At 39.3% G+C, this 12,089-nt stretch overlaps 1 protein-coding gene across 8 annotated transcripts in view; it reads left to right on the top strand.

Moving 5' to 3' along the window:
* The window catches only part of PPP4R1 (protein phosphatase 4 regulatory subunit 1), a 67,686-nt gene that overhangs the window by 1,822 nt on the left and 53,775 nt on the right, over nucleotides 1-12,089 (top strand). The gene's annotated exons all lie outside the window — the stretch shown is intronic.

Genomic DNA, 12,089 nt, shown 5'->3' with positions numbered 1-12,089 from the left:
TCCTGAAGGCAGCAGCCATAGGAATCTAAAAATTTGAAACCTCATTAAAAATTACTGAGGTTTTGATGAAAGTAGATAAAAGTGAATAGCTCAGTACTTATGTGTGTTATTTTAAGAGAAAAAACAGGAATCTATATGAATCAATGCATACTGTCTGGGCATAGTTCAGTCACACAATGTCTCCTATGGTTCTAAATTTTATGTGGTTTTGTTCTTGTGAGGTGGGTTTGAGCTAAGGAAAAATAACACAGACCGGGGAGACTGTACCTATCTAGTCAAAAGCGCCGTTTCATGTGCAGTGGTATTTCTTTGAAATAACCATGATTCGTACCTGTGCACAACAGGTCTCATGCAGTTTATGAAAGCGTTCCCATTGATGCATTGTTTGGGATTACATTTCATGGTTGCACATATGAAACAGGCAATGTCAAAAAAAAAAAAAAAAAAAGACAGAAAGCTGCAATTTTTGCCTGGCTGTGTCAAACCTGAACCCCACCCTACAATACCTCTCTGTTGTAAATATTTGAAATATTTACAGCTCTTTTGAGCAGTAGAGTTGGACACTGGTTTAGGGGTGTATTCCTGAAGTAGTAATGCAATTGTGAGAAAACTGGAAGTGCTGGCAGCTTTTATGCATGTGTGATGCTGCCAACTGGTCTCGCTATTAAATGTGCTAAGCTATAGTTAAGGACAAACAAAGAAAAAGATGTGCGGGCATACCTGTAGTCCTGGTGGTGTAATTTAGGAGGAGAAATTAGGTGAATGTAAATTAATATGAATGATAAGAAAAAGACTGAGATGGGATCAATTGATTGTCTGTTTTGGAAAGTGAACTATGTAGTTTTCAATAAATCTTCGGGCTTTTAATTGATCTGGTATCAAACAATAGCAGAACATCTATGAGGCACGCTGGAGAATCCAGGAGTGATAAGAGTAGATGTATGGGTAAAGCTCTGGATTGAACATCTGAAGCTGGGTCTCTGGTTAGGCATATGGCTTAGAACATTTTAGTAGATTAGGTGTTCCTTTTTATCATCAGTGAGTCTAGGTTTGATTCTGAATCACAAAATTGTTTGTTTTTATAACGAAAATCTACAGTGTGATTCACCATTTTCTAATATGATAAAAGTACAAAAGAAAATGAAAGAATCATTAAGGTGACTAATAGATACCTTTTATTGGTCATGTTCTAAAGCAGTAGGAGAAAGTCTTGGAATTGAACAAACAACACTGCCCAGTTGCTGCTAAAAGTAATGAACCAAGCATCTGTGTATCCTTTTAGATAACACAGAGTTAAGAACAGCTGGTTTATGATCTTTGTATTTAAGGTCTCTGGAATTAAGTATTTTACTGGAAAGTTGGAGTTTAATCAGCAACTTGTACAACTGTACAATTTGTGCCTCCCCTCATTTATTGTGCCAACTCATTGGATGCTAAATAACCTGAAATATAAAAGAGTAAATTATGATATCTTTGGACTACTGTTTTAATAGTTGCTTGTAAAAGAAAGTTTACCTTTTCCCAAAGAGAACTTGATAAATATTTAGGTTAAGTGAAACATTCCTGGATTTCGACAGAGAGTTGTAAATCTGCTTTTGGAGTAGTGGAGACCTTCAGAATATATGCTATGGAAGGCATTTATTTAAAAATTGCCTTTTGTTTATTTGTTTAAGAGGTCAGAGATTACACAGGAGTTTTTATAAGAAAGGCTTTTAGAGAGTGCTTGATAAACCAGCTGGATTGACTTTTAAATAATTAATTTCAGCTTTGGTTTGCATTTCTATTTTGAAAGCTTCATATTATTTTCTGCTCTTGGTTGCTTGGTAACCACTGGAAAGCTCTGATTTTTTTTTTTTTTTTTTTTTAGGTTAATGCATACTTTACACCTGATGGTAAATTACACAGATTATTGCTTTAAGTAGTTACATGGCTTGGCATGTGGTATTTCAGTACTTTTAGCTAATAATTTTGATTCTGTAGAGTAGCTCCTGATGTCAGAGGCTATGATAATAATTAAAGAAGTTCTGGTTCTCCCATATTCAGCCAGTGCCTTTTCCTTGTTTGGTAGTTTGAAGTTAAAAAACAAAACAAAAAAAAAATCAGTGAACCCCTCAAGTAAGTGACATACCATTTCATTTCATTTGTGTGAAGGTGAACCTAAAAGGAATCCTTGCGTGATATTCATTAAGGCAAAAACCCCCAAACTCCACCCTAAAGGCAATAGGGTGAAAATTCAAAGTGGAAGCCTGCAGAAGACTACCCATCCCATCTGGCTGCTATAAGGTGGCAAAACTAAGGTAGCTGGACAGTTACCCATCACACTACCTGGACTATTGGCTTCCTTGATATTTAGTCTGAAATCTTGCACAGTATATGAAAAGAAGTCAGGGAAAATTTGGCTTTTGTTCAAATCTTTGTTTTGTGCATACAAAATCAAAATAGAATAATGTAAGCTTAGCATAGCTTAGTGTAAGCTAAGTATAGAACAGAAAATAAGCAACAAAATGATTAAAAAGCAAACACGTGAAGTTGTAGAACTACATATTGCTGATGATAAATAAAATGTTCTTTATGACTTCCTAGATAGTTTGTGTTCCCCCCTGCAGCTCTCCCCCTGGATGTTTCTGAAGATTGAAATGATCATACAGATAGATGCAATCAAACCTACCATAATGCTGACTTCTTTCAGTCTGTCCATTGATGTGTGCAGGATGTGTGTTCTGAAAAATAGAGCCATCTGTAATTAGAAGTCAGGTTGTGAAAAAGTATAGCTCTATTTAACTTGGGATTTTAATTGTGATTTGCATCAGGAGAGAAAAGAAATGTTGATCTAATAACTGGTTTTAATACTGTTTTGCATTTGTGTTTTTTGAAAAAATGTTTATTATTGATAATTGGCAGTTGCATTTACATACAGCTTTTGGACTTTTGATAGTTGCAAGTACTATATGCATGTTTTGGTGATTATGTAGCTTTAAGATTCAGCTTTTAACATGTTGAAAAATGATGAGTGATAGTTACCTTTTTCTGTACACTTAGTGTTCAGATGTATTACCTAAAAATGCAGAAAAATGGTATTTTAATATCTAAGCATAGTTTAGACAGTTAACTGAGTTTTTATAGATGTATATCCACACCCCTATGTGTAAACTTGTTTTCTTTAGCGTAAGAGTTTAACCGTATTATAGATTTAAAATTTAACAGTAAGATGTTTTTTACAGCTAGCAAGTCTAGTGTTACTGGTTGGATTTTACTAGTGGATTAAGCAGTTCTAAAAATTAAGAAAACCCCAAACCAGTAGCTATGATCTAATATACCTCCGTTTTTAGTATCGAGTTCTTTTTCATTGATTGGAAAGGGAGGACAGATCCGTCTTGCCTGTCCTCTCAGCAGCTTCTCTGAGTGAACCAGTTATTTAGCTGAGCTCAAGAAAATACTCTGCATATTTGCAGATGTCAAAAGCTGGTTTATCATTGATGATATGTTCTTTTTTTTCCCGGTGATCAGCAAATCACCTGGCATTAACAGCAAGCCTGTGTTGGTTGAATGCTTTTAATGAAATTATTCTCTTAGACTTTGGGTAGCACAGAGATGTCTTCTCAAATAGAAGTTAATTTCAATTTAATTTTTTAAGAGGGTGGGGGTTTTTTATACTTAAAGTCAGAAGGTGTTTTTATTTTTTCCTTTTTAATAAAAGCAGTCTGTATTTCCTTGTAGAGTCAAATCACAGTCACAGCTTGATGCCATGTTGTAGTTCTTATTCTCTTGCATTGAATTATACTGGCATAACATGCATTCAATATGTTAAAATTCACGTTCCCATTCCCACAGCTGTACATAATGGTATCAGAAGTTTTTGCATTGCAATTCCTTTGCCACAGAGCAAGAATTAGCAAAATTCGTTATGCTGTTGGTTGTTAAGTATACACTGCAAGTCAGGTCACTTCTTAGACTAAATTTCCAACATAATGTTCAGATGCCCTGTTGTAGTATTGATCTTTTGATCCTGTCAGAGTCTTGGCTCTGGTGAAAGAGTACTCAGTTTGAGTTACTGGGTTGATGTTTCAGTAGTCTGCAATCTTTAATGTCTGTGTTGCAAAAAATAACAACAGATATTTAACAGCAGACTTTCTGTAGTGCTTGGAATCAGTTCTCTGGTGTGACTGAGATTCTGTTCCATTGGGAATCTAATAACCGGTTTTTAATGCTAATGAAGTGTACTTGTTAAGTCTGTTGTTTCCCCTGGAGATCAGGTTTTAACTCTCCTGACTCTTCAGTTCATTTCTTTGTCTTTTAATGTGGTGATTGACCCTCATAGAAACTGGGAGACTCCAGGTGGATGGCTGAGTCCCCATGGAATTCTGGTTTTAGCAGTCTCAGGTGGGTAATGGTTAGTCTTTTTTTCTTGAGCAACCTCTTAGGATCCTAAAGAGACAGAGGTGGTGTGAGGAAAGAATTGTGCTTGATTTGATACAGGCTTCCTCATGCAGCTGCACGTGTTTTCTCCATTACACATAGCAGAGGATTGAAGAAGAGGTAATTTTCTAGGATTGCAGCTTCCCAAGGCCACTTCTGATGTGGAAATGTGCTTTTCACCAGCCACCTTTTATGTTCCTGTCTCTGGCAGGGAGCCTCAATTAAGGTTGCCAGCTCTTTTTTTTTTCCTTTTAAATTTTTTTTTTGTCTCCTGACTTATCTCCTAGGGCTTCAGGTATTTTCCTCCTTCTCCCTTTCTGTCCCACTTGGAGGAAAAAAACAAAAAGGGGAAGGAGTGAACGGGTCAGGAAGGAGCTGGAAATTTTAAAAATCTTAAGCTTAAGATAAGAGTGAAACCTTGGTGTTCATGCAGTTGTCTCTGACTGCTGACCTATTGTGGAGGTGGCAGACCACAGCATGTTGAAGATAAAATGCCTTTCTTTCCTGTGTGTGTCTTTTGCTGCTAAGACTTAGCCTCTGTGTGGGCAGGAAGCGTTCATTGTAAGAGTAGTAGCTGCAAGAGATGACTTGTAACAGTAGCAGAACTGGATGAAAGGATAGCTTCTGCTTTGAGAGCTGGAGTAACAATTCTGTCTTCAGAAGAGTGGGACAGTGACAGCTGCCCCTAAAGGAACACAGAGCATCAGGGCTTCTCCTTCTGCTTTAGAAGGTATAGCGTAAGAAAAATGAATGTGGCTTTTTCTTGGTTTGTGTGCAATGCTGCGGTTCTCTCTGGCAATAGGGTGTTAACATCTTGTCCAATGTATAGGTTGAACGAAATATCAAAATACGTTTGTGAAGGATGTTCATTCACAACAGCAAAACAACTGCACTGAGAGTTGAGACTACTGGTTTGGTTTTTTTACTGTTTTTAAGGTAAAGAAAAATGAAAGTCAAATGGTACAACAAATATGCATTATTCTGCAATACAATTTCCATAAAAGCTAAATACCTTAATGTATAAGTGACCTTCCATATAAGCGATAATGCAGACTGTTGGAGCGTTTTTCTCTGATAAACAAATCTACTTAGGTATTTTTTTTTTTCTGGTCTTGTTGCCATAGTGCCTGAACAGTTCCTAAATATTTGAATGGAAGAGAGACCACCTTTTCCTTCCTCTCCAGCCTGCAGGAGGAATAGCTTGATTAGTCTGTAGGGATACTTGCTTGTATTTATGTTTTCTTAGAGGAAACTCTATTTTAAGTAACATTGACATTAACACCCATGACTGCTCTTACTTTTTCTAAGAGCGAATCCACTGCATTGTGCTCAATCTTCTCCCATAGACCAGTTTTATACCTTATACTGAACATGGACAGGAAAAGCGTGAAGACTTAATTTCTGCCTCTGAATGCTCAGGAAGCTCAAAGGGTTATCCCACCAAGAGTTTTGAATGCTGTCAGACAACGTCTTGAGTGTTGTTTGGGGTTTAAGTGGAGAGAGGAGAAGTACAATTAGGAAGTTTGAAGGGATTTATGTTGCAAAGCCATGTGTTATAGATTATGCATGTACTAGTCATAGAACTTGTCTTCTCTCTAACATTTACCCCTAGCAAGTGTGTTTCAGTTACTGTGATTGAACCAGTCGAAGTAACTGCATAGTGGAGCAATGCTTGATTCAAGTGGAGCAGTTGGGTTAGTAGTTATGACATAACTCATGGTGTCACATCAGTGTTGGCAGAACTAGCACAAGCCTTTGGAGCATTTGAGCTTCAACTGCTTGCTTTGTATGCTCTTCCTTCCAGTTAGTCCAAGGTTTAAGCATGTGTAGTTTGAACTTGATGTTTTTGCATGTACCAAATACCCAGTTAGGGAGCAGAACTTGAGCATGACCCCAAGCACAGTGGCTGCATGTGTCCTGTCATGGTAGGACCAAGGAGAACGTCTTGAAGATGGAAGTGGGATTCTCTTTGTAGTGCTACAAAATTCTCAGTCATTCATGGAGTCAATCAAAAACCCCACAAGCAGCAGTGCTCTGCAGAGAGGGTAGATACCTTTCTTTGACTATAAGGAACTTGTAGAGAAGAAAAAGGTGCCTTAGAGGACCTTCCTGCTTGCACTAGCTGATTCCTGCTTCGCTTCAGCCTCATTCCACAATTCTTAGTTGTATGCAGTTGTTTGGAAGGGGTAAAAGATGGGGACTTGAGTGCCATGGTGATGGGTGTGACATGCACCCAACAGGAAATCAGTGGACAAAATACAAACTATTGATTGTCTTACCTGGTAGCTTGGATGTCCTCTTTGTTTCAGTTTCCTCTGGACCAGCTTTTGTTGCAGATCAAACTGTTAACTGGTAGAAGGTACCTTCTACTGTTGTGCAAATAAGTGACTAGTGAGCAATATGAGATAGAACTATTCCTTTGTTTCAGAGCAAATCAGGATTTTCAGTGCTGTTTGTGTATGCCTGGAAGAGACAAACTTGTCTGCAGCTGTATTGCTTAAAGAATGTTGTATCACCCCTTGTTTCCTCCGATGCTTGATAAGAAATGCAACTACTTTGTCGTGCTTGATAACTGTATCTTTTTTTGAAGGCCTTTGCTAAATGAAAATATTGTCTTAGTCTGTTATGTTTAGTTTAGTGGGTCTTTTAAATTTGCTGTGCCATACTGTGTAAGTTCTGTGTGTAAGAAGCTGCTGATTTTGATTCCTGCATCTTTCTTTCATCTGCTAAATGTTCCTCTCTCCCCAGCTTTATTTTAAAGGGTTTGCTCTGCCCGTGCTTCAAGCTATTGGCAAGCTTTGTGGTGAAAGTGCTACATAGGGGCTAATGTGGTAAGCCTTGCTGTTAGCACAGCAGCTTTTCATCAGAGCTGCTTTGTATTTTCCCCCTTATCTTCCTCGCTCCTACCTCTCTGCTCCTTCTCCCCCACCCCCAAACCCATTCCCACCAAATTTGGATTGCAGACAACAAAGTCTGTGTATACAGGTGTGGTAACTTCACATTCATAAGAGGCTCAAGGTAGATGGTGCTCCCATGTTTGAGGGGGAAATTTAGGCGAGAGACAGAAAGGGAAGTGTGGTTCTTATTTCTGCTAATATAGTGGAAGGAATGGAATCTAAGATGATTACTTGCAGATCCCTGTCATAGTTTTGTTCACTTGTTTTGTAACTTTGATGAGTAAAATCACACACTGTTCAAACTTGCATTTTTCTCTGAAAACATTTGTACTATCAGGGTAAACTTCTGGCATCTCATTTACGTTTTCAGTCTCAGACTACAGCAGGAAAACGGACATAGTAGATTTTAAGTGCTTCTTGGAAAAATCAACCCCCCACTTTCTGATGATGGTATCTAGGATCACCAGTGAGTGATACCTGGATCGGGCAGGCAGGGTGGTGGAATTCAACATGACAAACATATTTTGTAATATTGGTGTAACTGTCATCACAATAGCTCTTGGTTAATGTTACTGAAGCAGCACAGTAAATCTGTGGTAACCAATGAAGCTGAAATAGCGTGACTGACGCTTTGGTCTGTCATGTCACTGTGGAACCAGAACTGGAATATAGTACAGTATAAAAGGGTAAGAGTAATGAGTTCCTAACTGTGGACAAATATAAATGTTTAGCTTCCATGCTTGTGCAGAAGTGGATTTCTCTTTGCAGAACATAAAGATGCGAAATGATACTTCTTATAGAAAATGAGATAGAATTGAATGTATTTACAGTATTGAAGGGCTGAGAATAATACTTGTATTCTGCAGAAATCTGAATATAAGGTGAATTTATTCTTTCATAGCACAGAGAACAGTAACTTAGAACAAAACTTGCTGCTATTATTTTGTGATTACGATATCAAGTATTTGGGCTTGTAGGACTACTGTTTCTGTTTTACAATTAAACAGAATTACTTGCTGGAACAGCAGAACAGAACAAAGTCCTTTCTGGATATAAGTGCTGCATTAGCCTGAACATCCTTACGGTAACAGTTGATGTAGGGCGTAGTAAATAGCCTGTACTACAGTTGAATAAAAATTAGTCCATTTTACTAGAGATATCTGTAGCAACTGCCATAGAGACTTCTTAACAGATCTTGAGAACACTTTGGGAATGCAGAAGATAAAATGAGAAAACTGTAATATTAATTGGAAATCTTTAACCTTTAAAATTGTTTGTTGCTCAGCTTTCAGAAATGAAAATTGCTCATTTTTAGAATACCTGTCATCTTGTTACTGAGTTTCCATGCCAAAATGAGGGAGACTACGTTTCTGCCATGGAGCCCATATCAAATACAGAAGAATAAAAAGAATACATGAGACCTTGCTACTCACCAGTCTATGGTGAAGAGTTGTTCATGCATTATTAAATAAAAGAAGAATAGCAATTTTTTCAAAACACAACCTTGTGCACCTGTCTGTAAAAGGCATAATGTGATCAGGATCAGATTAGGAAGGCCAAAGCCATGATAGAATTAAATCTGGCCAGGGACATCAAGGGCAACAAGAAAAGCTTCTGTAGGTACACTGGTGATAAAACAAGACTAGGGACAATGTGAGCCTTCTCTGGAAGGAAATGGGAGACCTGGTTACCCAGGATATGGAGAAGGCTGAGGTACTCTGACTTTTTTGCTGCAGTCTTCACTGGCAAGTGCTCCAGCCAGACTGCCTGAGTCACAGAAGGCAAAGGCAGGGACTGGGAGAATGAAGAACCACCCACTGTAGGAAAAGATCAGGTTCAGGACCATCTAAGCAACCTGAAGGTGCACAAGACCGTAGGACCTGATGAGATGCATCTGCGGGTCCTGAGGGAACTGGCGGATGAAGTAGATGAGCCACTACCCATCATATTTGAGAAGTTGTGGCAGTTGAGTGAAGTTCCCACTGACTGGAAAAGGGGAAACATAACCCCCATTTTTAAAAAGGGAAAACCAGAAGACCTAGGGAACTACAGGCCAGTCAGTCTCACCTCTGTGCCTGGTGAGATCATGAAGTGGATCCTCCTGGAAACTGTGTTAAGGCACATGGAAAATACGGAGGTGATTGGTGACAGCCAACATGGCTTCACCAAGGGCAAATTGTGCCTGAACAAATTTGGTGGCCTTCTACAACAGGGTTATAGTGTTGGTGGAGAAGGAAAGAGCAACTGATGTCATCTACCTGGAGTTGTACAAAGCTTTTGACACTGTCCTGCATGACATCCTTGTCTCTGAATTGGAGAGACATGGATTGATGGATGGACCATTTGGTGGATAAGGAATTGGCTAGATGGTCGCACTCAAAGATTTGTGGTCAATGACTCAATGTCCAAGTGGAGAGCAGTGACATGTGATGTTCCTCAGGGGTCAATATTGGGACTGTTGCTGTTTAACATCTTTGTTGGTGACATGGACAGTGGGATTGAGTGCACTCAGCAAGTTTACCAACAACACCAAGCTGTGTGGTACGGTCAACACACTAGAGGGAAGGGATGGCATCCAGAGGGACCTTGACAGGCTTGAGAGGTGGGCATATGCAAACCTCATGAAGTTCAACAAGGCCAAGTGCAAGGTCCTGCATATGGGTCAGGGCAATCCCAAGCACAAATACGTGATGAGTGGATTGAGAGCAGCTCTGCAGAGAAGGACTTGAGGGTGTTGGTTGACAAGAAACTCAACATGACCCAGCAATGTGCGCTTGCAGCCCAGAAAGCCAACCGTATTCTGGGCTGCATCAAGAGCAGCGTAGCCAGCAAGTTGAGGGAGGTGATTCTCCCTCTCTACTCTGCTCTCATGAGACCCCCACCTGGAGTGCTGTGTCCAGCTTTGGGATCCCCAACATAAGAAGGGCTTGGACCTGTTGGAGTGGTCCAGAGGAGGTCTGCAAAGATGATCAGGGGTCTGGAGCTATGTTTTGGATTTTTGCTGAAACTGTGTTGCTAAGAGAGATGTTTTAGTTACTGCTGAACAGTGCTTACACTGTGTCGAGGCCTTTTCTACTTCTTACACTGCCCTGCCAGTGAGTAGGTTGGAGGTGCACAAAATAGCTCCATACAAGCTGCTATGAAGAATTTTAACTGTCCCAGCCAAAATCAGTACACTTGTGTTCAGGGGTGTTTTTTGCATTTGTAAAATTTACAAAAGGTCCTGTGGTACCTGGGCAAGTGCTCGAAGTTGAGTGGAAGGCAGAAGAGGGCTGAAGAGGCAATACTCGGTTAACACCTTTTTGATAGCTTTTTTGGGATAACCTTTCAAATGTAGGGAATGTCAAAGTGACTTGGTTTAATAAATAATGCAAAGTATGTTCTTTATGCATTTTAGATGAGTGGTTAGATTGTTGGCGAATCATATTTGGGGCAAGTTAAAGACAAGCATCCACTTGAGGGGCTTTGTTAGAATGGGAATTCTACTGGACTGATGCCTCTTTTCACTTGGATTGGTGTCTTGATGTTGAAAGTGAAAATGAGTATGTAAGATAACTGTTAAGTAACTACTTTAACAGAACTGTGAAGTGTTCATGTGTTGATTGATTTTTGTCACTCCTCTCTTCCCTATTGGTATTAGTGGTGTGTTTATCAGGATGCTGCCATTTGAATGATCTCTGTTGTGACTATGAGCTGAGATGCTGGAATTTATAATGTTGCTCAGCATCAGTAGCAGAGGCACATCAAGTCCAATGTAGTGCTGAAGTTAATTTTACGATGCACAAACACAGCAGAGTCAAATCCGCACACCTCACTTTCTGTTTGAACTAGTAGGACACATCAAACAGATAAGTTGTAAGCAGCTGCTCATATTTTTATCATTGACATTTACATCTGGTATAGAGTGAATTTAGCAGTTTCGTTGACTTAACTGGTTTCATGAGGCAAAAATCAGAACATTCGGTTCACTGAATCAGAAGCATCAGACATCTAGTCAACTTTGGTGCATATTTATGTGTTAAGACATAAAGTGAGCAGTCACCATGTTCCATCTAAGATATCATCTACATTCGACCACTCACTGTAGGAGCATTAGGAGAGAATAAATGCAGGAGTCAAAGAGAGGAACATGGAATGTAAAGTTGAGGTTCGGAGGAGAGAAATGAATTAAAACTAGTGGTCGTGTTTAACGGTCAGCATTTTTTATAATTCATGTATTTGGCTAAATAAAAATAACTGGTAACAGTAATTATGTTGGTATTTTGACATAGTTTCTTCAATATGCTTTGAAATTTATAGTATGATCAGGAGACTTTAAAATAGGAAAATAGGACCCTGTCTCAAAATTAATTTCACTGAATATTAGTGTGATGTTTTTTCTCCCCAGTTGATTATGTCACAACTTAACTGTATTAATTGAAGTCCTGTAGTTTAGAAATTGATCTGAGTGCAGTGGTTTGGCTCCCTAGTGAAGGGTGCAATTATAATGATGCAAAAAAACCCCAACCCAATTAATTTCCTGAAAGGAGTATCTGTGTAACTTCATGCGTGGATGCTGCAGAATGTGTTTGTTGCTGCAAAGTATGTCTTGAGTCCTCTGTCCTCTGATGGTAGGAGCTTGCGTAGATAAAATGTTCCTCTGAGGAGCAGCTGAGGTCTTTAGGCTTGTCTAGTTTGGAGACAAGGAGGCTGAGGAGTGACCTCATTGCTCTCTACAGCTTTCTGAGGAGGGGATGTGGAGAGGGAGGTGCTGATGTCTTCTCCCTGGGATCCAGT

This window comes from Strix aluco, chromosome 1 (genome assembly GCF_031877795.1).
Source record: "Strix aluco isolate bStrAlu1 chromosome 1, bStrAlu1.hap1, whole genome shotgun sequence".
NCBI lineage: Eukaryota > Metazoa > Chordata > Aves > Strigiformes > Strigidae > Strix > Strix aluco.
This window is presented reverse-complemented; position numbering and strand designations above follow the sequence as displayed.